Source organism: Molothrus aeneus, chromosome 4 (genome assembly GCF_037042795.1).
Source record: "Molothrus aeneus isolate 106 chromosome 4, BPBGC_Maene_1.0, whole genome shotgun sequence".
In the NCBI taxonomy this organism is placed as follows: Eukaryota; Metazoa; Chordata; class Aves; order Passeriformes; family Icteridae; genus Molothrus; species Molothrus aeneus.
In genome coordinates, this window is record NC_089649.1 from 46,644,599 (window position 1) to 46,665,647 (window position 21,049).

The 21,049-nt window shown below is 38.1% G+C and overlaps 1 protein-coding gene across 1 annotated transcript in view; it reads left to right on the forward strand.

Moving 5' to 3' along the window:
- SCFD2 (sec1 family domain containing 2) overlaps positions 1-21,049 on the forward strand; it is a 183,932-nt gene that overhangs the window by 48,081 nt on the left and 114,802 nt on the right. The window lies entirely within an intron of this gene.

Genomic DNA, 21,049 nt, shown 5'->3' on the forward strand with positions numbered 1-21,049 from the left:
GTTAGTGGTATTTTGAACTTTATCCTACTAACCTTTGGAGATGTACCAAACAAAGGAGGAGCTTTTTCTAAGAACCTAGTAAAGCTAATTTCTGCTGAAATTCAGAGAAAGCTCAAAACTTTTCTTCCTGTACTATTTATTTTTTTAACCATCTTCTGAAACCCTAACAAGAGGCATGTCTTGATGAGCAAACTCCCAATGAAGTTAATGAGTCATCTTTAAATGAGTGAAAACCAGATACCTCTGTAAAAATCAGGTGTCTGGAACAACCAACCAATTTGATTCTCCTCATCATCTCTGGCAGCAGGGTACAGTCCCTGGTCCTTCAAGAAGAATATGCCCATACTTCATTTCATAGCTTTGTAGTCAATGGCTTCCTGCAAGGTTTGGAAAGCAAAAAACTGCAAAACTTAGTAGCAAGCTCTTGTCTAAATTCACTTTCAAAACTATTGTCTCTTGGTAAGACTGAAATATTTTGGAGTATCATAGGCAACTTTCTTTATTAAAAAAAAGGAGAAACACCTCAGGTAAAAGAACTCATTCTAGCCATTCTTTAGTTTTTCTGTAGAGGATGGGACTGACAGCCCATAGTCCCCTTCTCTCTCCCACAGTGAGTCATGTCACAATAGCTCTTCTCAGAGGCTGGCTAAGTTCCATCTTAAAACCAGCTCAGCTTTAGAATTAAAATAAAGCTGCAAGCTCAGCATTGTTTTCACAACAACAGACAGCTGCCCATATAAAAGCCATGCAGTAAATCAGCAGAGAATGGGAAACAGAGGTAAGGAACAACCAAACTACATATTTCATGAAAAAGAAATGTTTAACAAGCACTCTCATAATCGTAGGTGGCTTTGGATTATACCCTCTGCCTTCCACCATCATATTAAGGTAAACTGTGTTAGCCAAAGCAAACTTTCTAGGCTAGCATTTCTAACTGTTCCTTAAGCACATACTTGTTTTCAGGAGTTCAAGCAACAGTTAGTTTGAATTACATAGACTATTTTGAAGACAAAATCTGACATGCATTATCTGCTTCTGAGTGCATGGCCTGTCTTTGCGCTGTTTACAGGGGTTTGTAGGGAAAGTAAAGTGTTGAGACCCAGAAGACATTAGAGATATTTTTATTTTTAAAAAATCATCCAGGGCATTACTTTGTGAATGGCTGGTACATAGCACACTGCACTAAATTTGGTGCTGTGATAGTTTATTTCAGCAGTACTACTGAGAAATTCTTTAGCATATTTGTTATGTTTCATATAGTTTAAAATAATAATCTTAAAGAATCCTCAATAAAAAGTACTTGTTTCAACATGAAAGCAGTATTGTTTCTATTGTATATTGGAACAACATTGAAGACAACTGTTTGTAAAAGATCTATTGGGACTAATATTGTTAGATTCTGACAATGTAGGAATTCTAGATTTTCTGCTGATGGATGCATGTCAGACTCCAGCTGATGGTAAAGGAGATAATGCAGTAAAAAACAGTTGATGTTAGAATCTCAGATTTCCCAAAAAAATAAATCTGCACAGTGCTGGAATTTCTGTTGTTACTGCATCTCTCTGATGGCTCTCATGATTCTCTGCTTAATCTATTTTGTGCTTTTCAGAAAAAAAAACACATTGTTAATAAGAAACCTTTCATCTAACTGTTACACTGAATAACCTTTTCGGGTTTTTTTTTCTCTCTATTCCTTGATTTATCCTTTTCAATTGCAAGTACTCAGTTCAAAAAATAGTCTGCTAGAGGTCAAAACAGCCCACTTTACTATTTTGTCATAACTAAAATCTCTGCATTTTTCCAGACTTATGTTGGCTCATTAAATTTTTTACATCTGCATCAAGGAAGTTTGATTTTGACTGAAGGTCTGCTAAAAGCGCAGCTGCATACTTAGCACAGTGCTGTTCTCTACTGGGATGGATGAACAGTTTGAGAGTGAAATTAGATTTCAATGGAATCATGGTGTTGACCTCAAAGGAAAGAGGATCATGATCTAAGAGTAATGCATCAAAGTGATTCATTTTGTCAATCACAAGTTTTCTCTGTGTTTTACTGCTCTACCTCTGCACACGATAGAGCTTTCATTACTGAGGAGTTTTAAATGCTGTGTGAATTGAAACAGTTTGTCCTATTTACCGAGGAGATATCCTACCCCATTGCATTTTTCTTCTCTTGAGATCCTCTTTCTATTTTTTCTCATTCTAACAATCCATAAAACTGATAAATGGGAAAGGGAACAGAGACCAAATGCTGCATCACACAGCCTGTAACTCTCCAGTATTCCTCATGTGACCGCCTTGTTTCCCTGCAAGTGAAGATTTAATATTTAGGGAGGGAACAAAGAAAGACTGTTGCCACTCCATACTTTTTAGCTATATTCCCTGTTCCCCTAAAATGTATGTCTTTATGGGGAGAGGATTTGAACCTCTGAGTTAAAGGACTTAAGCCTTTTGCATTTTCTGAGCTCTGCCACGCTAGCTGGTCCTTTTCTTGGGCCCATGAAATGCAAAAGCACAGGAGGAGCTCTCTCCAGAGTAAACAAAACGTGACACTGTGAGAGAAAAAAACCTTGCTGTTTTTAACATATATTATTAATGTATTTACTGAGCAGGGATTTTTGCCTCCAAATTTAGTTTAAAAGTACCCAGCAGATAGTGTGAATAGGACCATAATGTGCCCCAAGGAAAAATGTCCTTCCTCTTTGCATGGCCCTGGTCTAAAATTGCCGAGGTTGGGTGCTACCTCTTAGAATTTGCTGAATCCTTCTGGCATAACTTATTCTCAAGATTTAAGAGTAAAGTACTTGTCATACTGAGTTAGAAGTCTTATTTTATTAACCTCCACCATTTAAATTCCAAGATTAGGATTTTTTTCAGTGACCCTTCCCAAAAGAGGAAGCCGTTTTTCTTCTTTAGGATGAGGACATTCTCTTCTTTTTTAAGATGTCTGGGGTAAACATCCTTCTAAAATTGCAAATGTACCAGCATTGTTGTCTTAGAATAGCTGAATTGACAAAAATAAGTGTATCTGAAAGATTATTAAATTCATTTTTATTATAGTGTTGGAGAGGGAAATCTTGCTTCTTGAGATTTTTTGTGCCACAAAGTTTTTGCACCAGCTGTCCAACATTTCACAATTTTCTGGGAAATTAGACAGCTTCAGCATTGATGTAAAAACCATGATGCTAACATTGGATCTCAGAACTGTCAAAATTTTGTTTTGTGATGCTGATTAATGTCACATAATCTCAAGAGTAATTTGAATTAAATTCATAATAAAGAATAGTATAAAAACCCACAAACCAAACAAATTCACAAAATCAATCCATAACCAAAAATTGTTAACACTTCCTCAGTTTCATCCTATAGATCAGTGGATATAACTACCTTTATGATGCCTATCTGACTAAAAGTCCTTTCAGCTACCATAAAAAAGAGAACATTAATATTTTAGCAAAAGCAACTGGAATTTTTAGTCACTCCTAGTAGTAATACAAGTAGGTCAAATACTTTGGTGATGGAAGCTGTGTGCATACACTTAGGTGGAGAGCTCTTGACAGTACAGTATTTTCATGTTTAAAATTCCAAGCGCTAATTCGTACTAATTTGGTGCTGTAAAATTTGTCAGAGTACAGATTTTATTGTTGTCCTTGGTGTCTTGAGAAACAGAAAGTATAAACATGTTTTTAAGGAAACAGAGACTTAATGCCAGATGTCATTCCAATGTGTTTATTTTCTTTTTGGCAGAAAGTGGTTATGAGTTTAATCAATGACATAATTCTCTTATGAATATTAGCGTTCAAACTCGGAAAAAAAACGAAGTAGAAAAATCACAATACTGCTGAGTATTTTATATTGTAGTTAATGTTTTAGTAGCAAGATTTAATAGCTAGGGTGTTAGTAACCATGTCATCCTGTGCTGTGATTCTTTACCATTTTTGCAAATGTAAGGTACACAACTCATTACTTAATCAAGGGTGAATTATTATTTATTTGCACATCATAGGTTAGGCGTTCCTCACACATGCATGCCTGCACAGAAACCTCTGCCAATACATTTGGAAACTCTTAAGACAGTTTACAAATTTTCCCTGCCTAGAACTCAATGTAGTTTTCAGACTGCTCAGCTTTTCTACAGGATACAGTAGTTACTAGGTAACATTTATTGACTCTAAACTGGTGTATACCAAGAGCTTAAGCATGGGCTTTGGTCTGCTGAAGCAAGCAGTTTACTAGAAAGAAGTGAGAAAATAGAAAAGCTTTTGTAGTTCTTGCTCTTGCTCTGCAAGAATAATTAATGTCAGCTGTTGAGAGACCTTCACTTCTACAAAGACTAGATTAAGATCAGTGACATTCCTTGTTGTTATTATTTATATTGCTTTTTCTATGTGTAATTTATAATTACATAGCTCAGCTCAGTGCAATAAATTCTCTTTTTGGTGGCCTACAATGCTGATCAGTTCATCTCTTCAGAAGTGATATTCCAACAGTATTTGGAAAGACCCATAGTGTTAGCTGCCCACAAGTAGAGATTTTGCATTTTAAAAATAAATCTTGAAATTAGCTCAGTTACTTTTCAACATAAAGCTACATATGGAATGAATTGTCTTGGTGGGAGTCTTGCATGATACCATGGTGATTGCAAAGGTCATCCTCTGGAATTTGGTATCTTTGGATGAAATTGTAGTTTGGACACTGATACACATTCTGTCTTACACAACTAAACAATCAAATGTAATTTGTTGATTAAGTGAAAATAGTCATGTATCAATTACTTAAGCTTTCAAATTATTTACTGTTAGTTCTTATTTAACCATCTGTTTGTTAGACTTGCTGCATTTACACTGCAGTCAACTCCATTACATGCAAGCCCATTTGGATTCTTCCTTTACACACGTGGTATTTTTAACTTCTTAAGTATTTATTCTACATGAAATTTATATTAAATTTCATGGCCTTTCATAAAAACTGGTATATACAAACTCTGAAGTATCTTGACACCTGTCTCACGTGGTCTCAGTTCATTCCTTTTGCTTGCTCAGTGCCTCTTATGCTCATGCTACCTTGTTTTTAACTGGAATTCAGATGTGTTTATGTGTTTCTTAAACATTTCTATAAAGCTGAGCCCTAAATTGCTGGAGACATCTTGTTATTACAGCAATAGAGGTAAAAGAGTGAACTAAGTTTGAGGAAGTGATGAGTTCTTTTCAGAGTGTTTGGTTTTGTGTCACCATCTATGACACTCCATAGAGAAGGAGCTTGTTGGCTATAATCCATATTCCATGGGCTTAGGGAGCTTAGCTATGGGTCATTTCCCAGTTTGACATGCCAGGATTAAGGCATTCCAAGTGGTTTTGCTCAGAAAGAAAGATATGTATGTGCATATATATACACATGTAAATTATTTTATTCTATACGTATATGTAGAATTCTTCTAGTTAAAATAGTTTCCTGTATGTAGAATGCTCTTGCTCAGACTACTTTGAAAGTACAAATAAGATAGAGTTAAGGATTGTTTTAACATTAAATAAATTATTTGAGAGTAAACAGAAGCTGTCTTTATTGACAGTTTATTAATTTGTTGAAAGAAAACTATTTGAAGTTTTTCTAACTCTGGCTGACAAGGGGTTAAAATATTTTTAGTGCGGTTTCCATATCACATGGGAATTCAGAATATCTTTAAGTGTTCTTGTCAAAAAACTGTGTTTGCATTTGGTCTGAAAATTGCCAAGTATTGCCATTATGGCTCTCATTTAAAACACAAAGGTCTCCCTCCTCACCCTCTGATAGGGCTAATATTTTGTATCCAGACACAGGTCACCTAGAACCTCTAAAATGAGCACTAAATGAAGAAATGGCTTTCTTACCTGAACAAATGTCAACATCTGAAAAACTTTTAAAGGCTTATGGGAAGGGGCAAAATATATTAAGTCAATTGGAACTGTTAAATTAATGTTCTATGTACAAATCCAAAATACTTTTTGTAAAATAAAAGAATCCCGATGTATAAATTATTGCAATAGGAGCCAGCTTTTCAGGGAGGGTAGCAGAAAACCACTATCACCCCCTCTACATGAATGCACTTTCTTTTGTTAGAGGTTTAAGCAATTAATACCTTTTACTTGCCATGTTTTTTAGATAACATGTTGTGGTTACATGGCAGCTGCTCTCTGGTTAACCCATGCTGCAGAAGGGCAGCATTACTCCCAGTGTCATATGAACACTGCCACCAGTGAAACCCAGGGTCCTTCACCAGTTTGGGAATCCCTGTGCAGAGCAATCACCCTGCCTGTCACTTGCCATTCTTTCTCCTTTGTGACTTTCCTCCTTAAAATGTAACATTAACTTCTTACTTTCTGAAAGAGGTGATATTAACTGTGCCAAAAGGTGGGTGCCTACAATCCCTCCCAGTATATGTAGAGGAGTAGTGAGGAGATGCAGTATTAATAATATTGAATAAATCATCATTTATTCTTTGACTGATAATTGTGCTCCAAGAGGCAAAGTTTCTGTTGCATGTATTCCCACTAAGTCCTTGCTTTGCTCTACACGGTGCTCCAGTGATAAGAGTTGCCTACTACCTGGTTTCCTTTAGATGCAGGATCTGGTTTCCAGTGTCTGCTTCTTAAGGAGATTGGTAACACCCTTACAAAAAAAAATTGTCTAGCTTCTTTCTGGTTTTACTTGTACAGGATAGGCTGTCATACATGAAATATGCTTTAAAAAGCACTTTTCCTACATGGCAATTGTCTCCAATAGCCTGTACAAATGTCATGGCTTATTAACCCACAGAAAAATGGCATGCATTATTTTGGATCCAACAAAGTGGAGGAGTCAAGAACTCTCGGCAGCAGCATCTTTTATATTGGAAGGCAGGGACTTGTAAGCAGTGCCTTTTAAGATGTTGCTTTGTGGTCACAGGTAAGCAGTATAACACTGCAGATTCCTTTAGTTCATCTTTTTGCCTCTTAACTACAGAAATCCCATTAGCAATGCCCATTCATCAGCCTCCTGATAGACAAGTTAATTATCAAGGCTTTGCTGAATACTGAATCAAGTGTGTTTTTGTGGTGTTAAGTCTCTGCTAATAAGCTCATCAATTTGATGTTAATTGCGTGTTACTGGCAGGCAAAGTCATATATGAATAGAGATGGGGAAGTAGACAGCTCCATTTGAATTCTAGCATTTTATTTTGTATCAATTTCATTGACTATGCTACTCATAGTTATTAAAATACTATAAATTGTTTGATTTGATAAAATTTGATAAAAATACTTGTTTGGTGTACTTTTTTTTAATGCTTTCAGTCAAAATGGTTCACTCAGCTTGTCATAGGCTAGGTAGGAAAGGCAAGGGGTTTTTCTTGAGATATGTACGATTTCTTAGCTAATAATTGTAATTGGATATTGCCCCCTTTTTAAAGCCAGACTGTTTACCTTTGGATTTTTTGTGCTTTCACTAACTATATTGTAGTCTTAAAGGAAATGAGCATTGCCTTGTTTTTACAGCCCCTGTGTCCTCCCTCCCAACAGATATTGTTGTAATAATAATGAAGTCAACACCACAAAGCACAGTGTATAGTGAGAACTTTATTCATAGGAACTGCTTATCATAGGGTTTCTTAGCTCAAAGGCAGTAATCACCTATCAAATCTCTTATCTGCAAACCAGTTTGATAGTGTCAGCACTGTATATGTGGGTTTGAGTGTGATTATATTAGTCTGTCAGTTTGGTTTTCCTTCCTTTGGAGGATATACTTGATTATTTCCTACGGACTGGCAAGAAGAAAGTAGAGAAACAACACAGTTGAAAGCTAGTGGAAAACTTTACTGTGGGCAATATCCAAAATTAACAGTGGGGCTGCCACTGTTTGTCTCCCCACGTTAATGAGTCCTATTAACTTTCAACAGGCCCCCCACACTTCCTTGGGTCAGATATTTCTAAGCACATGGATCATGCATAGACATAGAGGTACATTTTCAGCAGGAAAACAAGTATATTCTTTAATTTGATTTTGCTTATTTGATGAAAAACAAAGTGGTGCTAATTTTCTGAGTTTTCAGGCCAACTAAGATCAGGGTGGTCTAGGACTTAACTTCTTTTCCTGACTTAAGATTTTGTCTTTTATGTGGTGAAGTGGAACTGGCAGTGTGTTGGAGAACTCACAAAACTGTTGTTTTCAATGAAGACCCCTCTGCCAAAGGAAGCTACACAAAAAGACACTAGTACACAACAAGCTGATTGTGGCTGGTCTAGCTGTGGAGCCATGGTAGAGTTTTTTTCATTATAAATTATAACATAATTGTTTGTATATATATAGACTTGCTTGCTATTGTTTGCTCATTTCCAGCAAAGAAGGCAGGCTCAGCTCTCCTTCTCTAGGTTAGAAAAGCAAGTCATGTTTGAAAGCAGCATGCTGATTTGGCCAGCAAAACACTAGTGGAATTTTACCTTTGCAGTAGGTAATGGAGAATAATTTTTAAAATCAAATCTGGCTTGCCACTGCCTGTATAGTACTTACTGCCAAGCATGAGTTTTCCTGGGAAATGAAAAGAGATTTTCCTCTAGGGGTTGTCTTTCTTTAGGTTTTCTCCAGTTCACATCTCTTCAGCTACCAGTTACCTTACATTGCCATGAGGTTTCTTTAGGGACTCTCTCTGTCTAAAAAGATGCCTCTTCAGAAGCCTCCCTGTTTCATTCCATGGCACCATATTTGAGCAGAAGAACATTAAAGTCAGCATACCATAGACCTGACAAAAGTGCATTTAACAAGACTGTAACAAGACTGCTTGATTCTCATTTGTATCCCACCTTCCTCCAAAAAGCAGAAGGAAGTATTTGCTCCATACTAGAAATTACCTGCATTTCCTATTCTGAAGCTTCTGTAGCATTGTAGTCTCTGTTTACTCTTTTGTCTATTTAATAAAAATGCTTTGTTAAATAAAAATGTGGTAGGCATGGGAGAAAAAATTAAATTTCCTTCTGGATGTTTCCCCTGCACCACCTCATCCCAGATTGTTTGCCTTTGTGTGCCTTTAAAACAAATAGCATGTGGTTCTGTGAGTGTTCTGTAATTTAAAGTAGTGGTGTTGCCTGCAGAAATGAAGAGTACTGTGCACACATAAAACTTGTATGGTATTTTCTAATGAAATATGACAGCCCATTTGTGCAGCTGTGTCTAATAAGGCATGAATACATTTAACTGCTGTTTATGTCCTCACACTATTTGTTTGAAGTACAGAAATGCTGTGCATTCACATTAAGCAATTCAGTATAGAAATCTAACTTGGACTGACTATTGATGGGAAGTATTTCATGATTTTGTAGCAGGTTAAAACATATGGTTATAGTTACAATAAATAAATTGCTTGGTCCATAAACCATTGCCATTCAGCACAACTGTCAGGTTGATGTAGGTTTATTCTTCAGGAAAATAAAATGTAGATAATAGATAAGTAATAAATTATAATCTGAGTCTCTGGGGAAGGGAAAAGTTTCAAATTCTTTTTAACGAGGGCACTTGGAAGAGAAGAGGAGAAGGTAATGTGCCAGAGATGAGAAACTCTCCAAACATGACTTAATTCTATTCATCAGTTTTTCTTCTAGTATTTCTTCCCTACCCATCCTCAAGTCTAGGGAAATGAGATAGCTGCTAAGCCATAGGCAGCAAAGGATTCAGGCCTGTTTCATAGTTGCATCTGATTTACCCTTGCATAGTACTGTTGCCTTTTCTGAAGAGAGCAGAAATATTCTTCTCTGATAAAAAATAATGAATGGAGAAGAAATGTTCTTCTCTGATAAAAAATAATGAATGGAGAAGAAATGTTCTTCTCTGATAAAAAAATAAGGAGCATTTTCTTTCAGTTTTAAAAAATTGTCTCTGGCTTTATCTGAATTTCTTAACCCAGTATTCTTCTGCAACACAGAAACAGAGATAAGGCAGTTGGGTTTGGGAAGATATAGATACTGTATTGAGATACCTGTAACTATTAATAACTGTAGATATTAAATGTATCTGCTCAGGATATTGTTTTCCAGTAACACTATCAGAGTGTGGTTAACATAAAGGATCCCTGAGGAAGACTGGCACAGATCCTCAACTGACTTTTTATTAACATATATTTTAATTATGGCTTTGGTGTCCCTGGTGACCAGGCTCTCACTGGCATGTTTTTTTTAAGTTCTGTTTGGTTTTGAAAGTATATTTTTAAAAATCATTTGTTCTTACATCTGTTTTAACAGATATGGTTATGAAAAAAACTCTGCAAGTCTCTGCTTGCATCCCAAACAAAGAATATTTTAAAAGCTAAAGTTCTTGGTACTATGTACCACTAGTTAAAGTTCATTATCTCTACTGCACAGTAGCCTCAGCTGGACATAATTCTTCTGATTGTAACTATATGATACATAGGAATAAATTTCAAAATATATGTTCTTGTACAAAAAAAAAAAAAGGAAAAGAAAAAAAAAAAGAAGTGAAAAGCTCTCTTAGCTTTCTCACTTAATTTGATTATCCTGCTTCTCTCTGTGTAGGTTTTTCCCCAGACTTTATTTTCTGACCAGGTTATCTAATTTCTGGAATTCCACAAAAAAATTGTCAATGCTCAACGAGTCAGTACACAACATTCAAGTTGAAACATCTGAATTTCACAGTTCTGGAGAGCCTCTAGAGCAATTCAGCACCTTCTGTGTCCCTTATCTACTGTTTCTCCAAGCTTGTCTTGGTGAGACCTTGGCTTCTGCCACAGCTGTAGGAAATCTGTGCTTTTTCTCTATCCCATGGAAGAAAAGGCTTTTTGAGAAGCTACCTACTGTAGGAGAGAAATGGTTCACAACATCTTCTCATTGCCCCCACAGAGATGACAGCAGCTGCACAAGGACACATGGTGCTGCTGCTGCAAGGCAGTGTCACTCACTGGCATAGGCCAAGTTTGGCTTTGCATGCTGGTTTAGTTTCATCTGCAGAGTAGAGGTCGAATATACTGAAGACATACGTGCCCATATTTAATTTGTAGGGGTCTGACTGCAAGCATTGGCCACAAATGTACAGATTGGGAAGCCACCATGTGTTTTAGGGGAAGTCTGTTAACAGCTTGCAAAAATTCAATGTTTTGCTTTGGGTTCTGATTTCATACAATTTTTGAGCAACATGGAATGAAATTTTTTCTCTGTATGAATTCACCCATGTAAGATTATCAGTTTGAACTTCAAACATCAGCATCTGCAAATGGTTTTGTTGCCTCTGTGAAATTAATTGTTTCCTAGCCTATCACTGTGTGCATATGTGTTTTATCCATAGCCTGAGCAAGATCTCCTTCAGAAATGATCACTAGCAAAAAATGAATTGTTTCTTTAGTATCTGATGGGTAGACTTAGAGTAGTAAAGATAAGCATGGAGTGGTGTGCCTCTTCTCATTATATTTCCCTTCTGTAAGTCAAAAGAGGAGACATAGTTTTAAGACATCACTGAAGCACTCTTGCCTGGCACTAATTTTCTTATCATTTTCCTGCATGTGTTATTCATAGGAGTTTTATTTTCATAAAATACATAGAGGCAGAGGAAAGCTTTAAATCTTCTAAAATCTTTTAAATCTAACTCTTAATTGTTTTCAGTAAGTAATGGCACAGGAATGGAATTTCTTTACGTAAAAATACAAAAGCTAGATGCTCTCTCACACAGGGAGAAACATATTTCAAGCAGATGGGCCTTCAAATGAGGATGAAAACAGCAACTCATGGATGACCAGGTGCCAGGTTTTTCTGTCCCGAAGAACTAAAAATAATTTACATATTTTTGTTTTTAAAACATTTGCATGTCATCTTGGTGTGATTACTGGCACATGTTGTATTGATTCAACTTTATTGTCACATTATTCTTTCACATTCAAGGGTCACATGTGCTCCACATCTGGTGAACATTGAAAAGCCTTTTGAAAAGCATCACCATGTTTTTGTTCTTAGAAATGCTTGTGACAAATATCACAGTCTTGCATCTGCTTCTACTATTGGTTGCAAACAGGATGCACTAGGCTGTGCCTACTGTCCAGTTACAAAACCACCAAGGATAACATAATACATTTCCTGTTAGCTGAAGTGATTTGCTGCTTGGCTATTGGTCCTTGTTCCTTGCACTAGAGTGACTGATAGGAATGAACTTTTTTATAGCGATTCATGCTAAAATATAATCTTGCTTTTAAGCAGAGCATGCTCTAAAAACCACTAGCCTAGTATTCAATGTCAAAAGTCTCCAAGAAACTACTACTTAAAACATTCTTGAAAACATTCTGGGAAAAAAAAGGTTGAATGTTTTCTGATAGATCTGCCAGTGCAGTTCTGTTTGGTACATTGCTCAGTGCATTCTGTAGTGTGGCTGCATGACTGTTTACCACGCTTCATGACAATGACGCTGCATTTATCGTGAACATCTGACAGTGTGAAGTACACTCACTGTGAACTCCATCTGTTTAGAGTGTACATTTCCCATACCAAACCAATTGCATGCAAAGAAGATTGCAGTGTGCTTTTGGCACATTATTTATTATGTAGGGCAAAGTTAGACATCGTGATTAGCATCTTCTTGTGTTTCACCCTTAGGTGCATATTATATAAAATCTCATTTGGAGATACCTAAACCCAAACCTGAAACATGTTTAGTTGGGCTTAGAATGAAGAGAAAATATTCTCTTGACTCAATAATGACCTTCATTTCTCTTCTGGGACTTGACTTCTGACACAGAACGAAGGCCAAAATAAAACCCAGACTGAATGAGGGCCCTGACTTAAACCTGCTTTTAATTAAGCCTTGTAAAGAAGCTTTTCTGCTAAAACTCTCAGGTTGAAGAGTTCATGCAAGAAAACCTCCCTGTGGCTTATGAACAGCCAAAGTGGGGACATTCAAACATACATTTTTGCATAGTTTAATCCAGAAAAAATGCAAGTGAGAAAGTCCATATTATTTCTTTAATGCAGTTTTTATCAGATCACTGCTTCTCCAGTTATTTTCTTTTTTCATTGTTCTGTGTGTTTCAGTTAAAACTTAATGCTGCTACAAGATGTTTTGATATTAACAAAAATGAAAATGAAATTGTTTTGGTTTCCTTTTTTCCTAATTGCACATAAATCTGGCCCAGTTCAGCTGGACACAGTTACAGCGTGTTAGACATGTAATACACATTTCAAATCAGAATCCTTGTGCGAAGGCAAAGGTCAAAGTAATTTTCTTGTTTGTTTGTTTTTAAAGGGATTAAATAAATGTAGTTTTACCACAAGGAAACTGACAGCGTCCATTGCTCACTTAGGGCTTTGAAGTCCACATTTTAATGGGAGAGGACAATCCTGTCTGGATCAGTGGCAGGGATAATTTCAGAAGTAAAGGCTGTGTGTTTTCTGTGCGAAATGATGCTCTTTGTGCAAGATGTCTGCTAGATCACTTACACTATCAACCCCAGACAAGAGCTTATACCACATTAAAATAAAACTGTGGCTTCAGTGACAGGCTGTAAACAAAAGGGGTGGGATACAGTTAATGGCAGCAGTATAGTGCTAAAGAAAAATAAATAATTCCCTTTTACTTGCAACTGGCAAATGCCCAAATGCTGAAACATCATCAATCATCCGTGATGACTAGATGAGATCATAAACTGAACAAGGAAAAATAAAGTTGAATTTAACTTAAATTGTGATTGGCACAGTAAAAATTAACTTTCACCCTAAAAAATGTTTTCTTCTTCCAAAACATTTCTAATTGCCGCCCTTCCCAACTTTTCCCCACCCATTGCAGAAGTTCCAAGTGCTCCTCAGTGTTGGTAATGTCAGCCTTCCATGTCTGTTTCAGCATGTACTTTTAGGTTTTTTTTGTTGAGAAGCAAGCTGCTTTTGCATTTCTTCCAAAAAAACATCTTAAGTGCAGTCTTTATATAAATACTGAACATCATGTTATTCATAACCTCATAATTCACCAGTCTAGCAGCTGAATAATGTAGCAGGCATAGAAGACTGAGAAGCAAAGGATGTTATACAGACCAGGAGAGTCATTCTGACAAAAATCTGTTGGGGAAAAACTTCCTGAGAAAAATGCATCGAGTTTCTTTTTCAGTTCTTCACACATTACAGTTTATTGTGAACAAAATACACACTCTAGGGAACAGTTATGTAGTGTAAGGAAAATTGACTTGGTATTTTAATTTTTACAGCTGTTTGTGTTTTGCAGCATGATTTTTTAAAAAGTATCTATATCATATCCCTGGAGAGAGTTGTTTGTTCTTCATGAGTAGATAGCTTTAAATATAAAAATTAAGTTCTGGAAAGTTTGAGACTTGGTAGAAATAATACTAAAATTCCACCAATAGTGTGAAGCCCTGACATTGGATCTGGCAGACTACAACATTATTTAAAAGATAAAGCAGTGTATCACAAATATTGCAGCCAGGCAAGTATCATTACTGATTTTTTGAAAAACATCAGATGGGACTGGAAGAATCAGTTTGACACTGATTTTGATAAGCAATAAGCAAGGAAATGTTGTAGTTTTAGACCATTGGTTTAAAGGCGTTGTTGCATCCTGGCTATTTATGGCACATACCAAGTAAATTGAGAATATCAGTCTCATTCTTAGGGGTCTAATTGATGCCAAATTGGCAGAGATTGAGTAGTATGGGAGCTCAGGCTATCCCCTAACCTCCTGAGCTTTTGCATACTTACTCTATCAGTTGTGTAGATAAGGGCTTTTGCTTCACCATGCTGTCAATCTGGTCTTTGCTCTAAGATGAAAACTTTGAATTTAATTATGTAGCATGGGCTTGGGTTCAGCCCTCTCCTGTGATATCAGATGTGTAAAGGTCTGATGTAATTAGTGTGTATTACTTGTGAGTGTTGGGAACAAAAAATGTGAGCAATCTTTTCGATATATACACTGAGAGATTGGATTTTTCCCTCTTAATAAAAAAAAAAAAAGGCATAAATGCTGACTTATAATTGCTCTGATTATGTTGTGTTAAAATGGTGGATCAGTCATGCTGTTTGTTTATTTATTTGCATAATAAGATTTGGGGGGAAATCCATTCTAGACTGAGTTAAAATTCTGCCAGCATATGATGATGCCACGTTATTTTATGTGGAAAGAACTGTAAACTGAGAACTTGTGATTTTGAAGGAATGTCTTTCAAAGGCTCACTGCTCATTGCAGCTTGGAGGGATGCAGCCAAAGCAGTATTTTAACTTTTTTTTTTTTTTCCCCTGTTATACATGCCATTTTTTTTTGTCTGTGTTGGCAGGAGGCTCAGTTTGTGGATAGATGTTCATCCTTTTGTACATGATCACATTAATATAATCATTCTTGCCAGAAAGTGGAAACATAAGTACAGAAGATTTTGAGACACCCAGAGTAGCTTTTGTGGACGTGGAAGATTAACAGTAGTTGGTAGGGCTGTCCCAGTGGCCAGTGTAGGAGCATTTGGATGTGAGAACTGTGGGCTTTGTGGCAGTGCTCTGCTGTTGTCAGGACAGGGAAACATGACTGCCACACACTAGGGCCACATGGCCCTTCTAGGGCCACAGTGTCTTTTGAAAGGACCAATAGTAAAGGTTAATTGTAACGCATTGTTCTGGAGTATTTTGTTTCAGTTTTGCTTTACTGAAGTTACCATATACGTTCCTGGAGTGGTTTGATGTAGACATTTAATAACCTTGTCTTCTCAATTCATGGTATAGTTAGATGAGATAGCTGGCTAGTGAAACGTGTGACCTAATTCAAGACTGAGAACTGGTGGACTCCAATTCTCAGTTATTTTGCATTTGGCTCGGTGTTTGCTACCCTGTGCTGAAAAGAGCACAGAGGGTTGTGCTGGTTCCAAGGAGAACTTCTTACAGCTGAAAGCTGAGTCAGCTCTTGCAAAACCCATTGATACCTCAGTCTCAGGATAAAGAGTGAGTTTGGAACATCCCAGGATTCCCAACATTTTTCAAATCAAGAAATTTTACCCATTGTTTTGCCATTGCCATTAGCAAAGTTGCCTTTGCTATGTGGTTTCTACATTCCTACCTGCAGCATCACAGCCTGTTCTGAATTTTGTGGCCATGGCACTAAATATTCTACATTTAATCACACTCTCTGCTGAAACGGCATGAAATACTGGCTTTTGGAGGTTACCCTTGCTCTTTTCAGGATGTTTGGGTTATTATTGGTCATTTGACTGTTGATCAGTTACCTACTAGTTATTCTCAGGCTAAATGTTTTGCTTTTAGTGCAAATTTTCTGTTGCTCTGTGCCTGAGGATTTTAATAGCTTCACACCAAAAGTTGGTAGATCCATCTATTGAAGGATAAGGGTATGCTCTGGAAGATTAGTAACAAGTATAACCTTCAGGTATCCTCCATGAATTCAGCACTTCAGTTTACTATAAAACGTTGTTCCTATAGTAATCTAGAACCTTAGCAAGCTGTTTTTTGGTAAAATCAGTAAGAATTAGTAACAGAGATTTCAGAATTTTTTTCTGACAATAATTTTTTCTTTCAGTAACAGCAAATATGTATTTTTCATGTCCCTCACTTTACCCACGTGTACTAAAAGGTTGCAAGTTTTAAATTACCACTAAACTAGTAAAACAATCATTCTTATTCTTCAATGATCCTCTGGGAATCTGGTACCAGAAAGAAAGATTCCAGGAGCCAGCCCTCCTGCAAGAATGAGGAATTCTGATTGCTTGTTTCAGAGTATTTGTCCACCCTGTGGACTGGTTCGAGGGTCAAGATCTGGCAAAGACATTTCACTCCCAAGGGAAGTAGAAGCTATTGAGGCCAGTGGGTAAATTTAAGTAGCTTCATTTTTCTTTTCTAATGCTTCTGCCGAGGATCATCTAAGCCCTCACAAAAGTTGTGCTAAATAAAAGGAAACTGTTGCACTTTAAGTATACATTTGCCTTTAGTGGCTAATGGAACATTCACATCATCTTTCATTTTGGACATGAAGTATAGCAACTTCTGGTTTTTCTTCAAGGAATTTGGTTTGTCGGGGAAACATCTGGTTTATGTAAATGAGCAGGGAATTCGATACGCGAGAAGATGATTGCAAAATAGCATCTACGTGTTCTCTGCATCAGTCATTCAGTTACCTTTTGCAAAAATAAACAGCTATTACATCTGTAATTGCTGTCCCTTTTTCAGTGTGCCGTGCTAATGAACATGTTTTGCTCCTGTGAATTTAAAACAAATTAAAAAAAAAAAAGAAAGGAAAAAAAAAAAGAAAAAAAAAGAGAGAGAGAGCTAAGCAGCATGTCGGCAGCAGAACGGACGTAGCAGGATTTTCCTGCTGCTGGGAAGCGGCTGCAGAGGCCGAGCCCAGCCCGGATCAGTTTGCCAGGCGGCGGCTCCGCGCCCGCCGCGCTCCAACAGCGCCACCTGCAGGCGGTGCCCGGAGCGCTCGGGCCGCGCCGCCGGGAGCGCCCGGTGCCGCCGGGAGCCTGAGGGCTGTCCGGCCGTGGGGGCCTGTCCCCTCGTGGGTCTGTCCCGCCGTGGGGGCTGTCCCGCCGTGGGGCTGTGCCCCCGTGAGGGCTGTCCCGCCACGGGGGCTGTGCCGCCGTGGGGGCTGTCCCGCTGCTTCGCCTTCCTCGTCGCAGCTCCCGGGGCGCTCCTCCTTGCTGCGTGTTGGGCTGCGGCCCTGCGCGCCGGCCTCCTGGCACACCAGCGGAGAGGTTCGCGCGCTTCTCTTTGCTCTTCTGCATAAAGCGAGCTAGAAATTCGCCTTTATGAATTGAAACACAGAGAAACAGTTCTGGTGTTAAAGTTTAATTATTCTTAGTTCAGCTTTGCTCCGTCTCAGCCATGTTTTATTAAAATTATTTTGGTGGCGTTTCTCTTCCATGTTTTCTGATGTGGAAAAACAAATCGAAACCCACTTATCACATGAATCATTGTTAAAGTCAGCAGTAGTCCTCTGTGTAAAATCTGCGAGTAAAAGCCGGGAGGATGGGGATTAAACCTGGAGCACATTAAATTAGTTCCAGTCTATCCCAAGCAGGCCCTGCATTGCTTGCTTAGACAGGCAAAACGGAAACAGGCAGTTTATAACGAGGCTGGTTTAAAAACCGTGGGGTTCATTTGAAAAAGATTTATATCTCTCACTTATATAAACATTACAAACGTGGGCTGCAAGCAGGAGGCAAATCTTTATCAAAATCTCTTTAAGAGCTTTTTCATTGTGAATAAAATGGACAGCGTGTACTCTTGTTTGAAGATTCGCCAATATCTGTACACTGATCTCTTCTCGATGCTCTTACTAATTAAAATATGACTCAGGGTAGAACAGAGAGACCACCAAGCAGTAGTTTGCTAGGGTCTGGCAGAAGTGGCCGTGACTGAGGTGGCAGAGGGACGTTATTTGGAGGTGGGAGAAGAGATTGTTCTGAGACTAGTTTAGGATTTTTGTAGTGGTTATAAAAAAAAGGAAAGGTGAAATTTTAAATAGAAACAACTGTGTATACATTTACCTTCACCCACCCCCTTCCCATGCTGCTTTTCTTACACAGTAGCAGAGACATTTTGTGGGCTATATGATCTTTGCTAGGGCCTGCAGCACTTTCTGTTGGGAAGATCAAAATGCTTGCTCCACGAAAACTAGAAATAGTCTGGAATGTGAGGGTCCCAGGTGATGACTGGAGTGCTAACTCACATGGTAACATTTCTGGGTAACTTAATTGTGATGATGTTGTTTTGAAAAGTTATTTTTAGAAGGAGTAAACGTGCATTAGTGCAGTAAAAAAAATTATTTTTAGCAATAACACAGTTATTTCTAGCTGTTGCAATACCATTTTACTGCATTTAGGGTACATTATAAGAGTTGTTCAGATCCTGGATTTAACAGAAAGTGCTTTTCATATTTCATTTTGATGTTAATAAACAGTGTCTAAAAGAGCTTTGTAATACTAGTCTGCCTTCCCAAATATGATCCGAGGCTCAGAGAAATGATTTAAAATATTTTGTGCCTTACAATATATAACAAAGGTACTCTGGATTCTCTCATCAAACTAGGGTGTCCCTTTTTTTTTGCTGCAGTGGTGTCTCCATACAGAGTATCACTTATGACCCAGAAGTCTGATTGTCCTGAGAGCGTACTGACAGATGGCTTGTTAGAAAAGTGGAGTGCTGTGGAGTGATTTTAGAATTTTCTAGTAGTACTTTAAGAAGAAATTTGGATTTTTCTGCTGTTATAGTAGTACGAGTATGCTACAATGGGAAAGGTTGGAAGCACTCCCTTCCTGAAGTGTGGGGAGCCAGATAAGAAGGAAAGAAATTATATCAAAATGCTGTATTTTCTCTTTTGTAAGACCTGTGCAAGAGAGACTGTGAGATACACAGACATACTCATACTGGCTTTTGTAGAAAGAAGCCAGTTGATGGTGAGCTCCATCTTGTGACAACTTGATGGCTATTGATGCTCACACTAAATAGGTTACAGGGGGCTCAAGTCTGCCTGTGTTGTATTGGCATCAGCATACCATTACTCATAATGTATGTGGGGGCTGTAAAGGGAATTCTTAACTACACTGAATGTTATTTCTCATATCCAGGCCTCAGCATCAGGCTATCAGAGCACTCAAATTAGTGTTTGGTAGCATGGGAAGCTACCACTGCTTACAGGTGTAGAAAGGCAAGAAGCTCACATTTGGACTTGGAGCTGAGCATTGGTCTCTAGAGGATCAGTCTAGCGCTGACCACTGGGCCAGGAGTCCTTTCTTTGCTACCAAAAATCACAATGGGTAACTAACTGAAAAACATCTTGGAACCTCACCTTCTAGCATGTACAGCTGAATTTGTGGGGTTTTTCTTTCTTTATTGGAAAGGTTTGGGACTTTTTTTATATTGAATATAATAACCACCTTTTGTTGCCTATTAATGGAATCTGAATTGTGTTGTAATTCAGGACATGTTAATACTCTCCTAAAATAATTTTTAAAATGTAGTTAACATAAAAGTAGCTTAAGCCAGACCTGGTCTTATCTTTAAAGCGGGATATTTTTTTTCCCTAGTTAAAATGAGGTGGAATTTATATTTGCCCACCTCTTTGGAGTGAAACTTGGAACATAAATGCTTTCTGCATGAAGCAACTAGGAAATATATATGAAAAAAACTGAAAACTTCTGAAGTCCTTAAATGTTTGGAATGGCATGCGTGATTTAAGTGGTTTTAGATATTGGGACCAGATGTCCTGTGCTCCAGTGGTCTCCTTTTGTGCAAATGGGATTTCATGAGGGATAGCTATGCTGACTCAGGCGTTTGGCTGAGTGGGAGGGAAATCCCAGGCGGACAGAAAATGGGATGGTTTTTCTAGTTGTAGCTCATGCTGGACAAATGGATGGGGAGGAGGTGTGGCAGGAGCAATCCCCGGCACATGGCCAGGGTGCCCTCACATGGCCCTTGCAGCTGGCACTGGGAAAGCAGTCTGACAACTTTTCCATCCAGAGCAAGGGGCCAACAGCAAAACCCCTGCCAGTGCCACCCAGCTGGCCTGGCTCCATATGGGGATGATGGGAATGGTGAAAGGAACCAAAAGAGGAGAGGACTTGCCACATGCCAACCAAAGGAAGGACATGTGGGCCAAGAGGCAAAGAACATCATGACTGACAAGCAGGTGTTGCATGTACTCTCTAATAACAAGCATCCTAAAAATTCACAAACCCACACCAGCCCTGGCTGTGCAGTCTGCTCATCACTGCAGGTGAATACCAGCACAGAAGATTCCTGCTCAGCTAGGGAGCTTAAGAAACAGTTTGTAGGTGGTTGAGTTAAATTGTGTTTGAAAAGAGAACTGTTAGCTTCTAGAACAGGAAAGCATTTCCAAGATGGGATGAAAAGACTAAAAGAGTGGGATTTCAATAATGTTTCACTAGAAATGTCATTTTGCCTATGCCTGTATTTCACTTGATGTTTAATATTGTATACATGCTGAGTAGTTGTTGTTGCTGCAGTTCACACATTTATAGGGAAAAAAATGTACTTTTCTTTGGAGTATAACTGTTCTGCCATCTGCTGCTCTCTGATAGATGGTAACCTGATTAA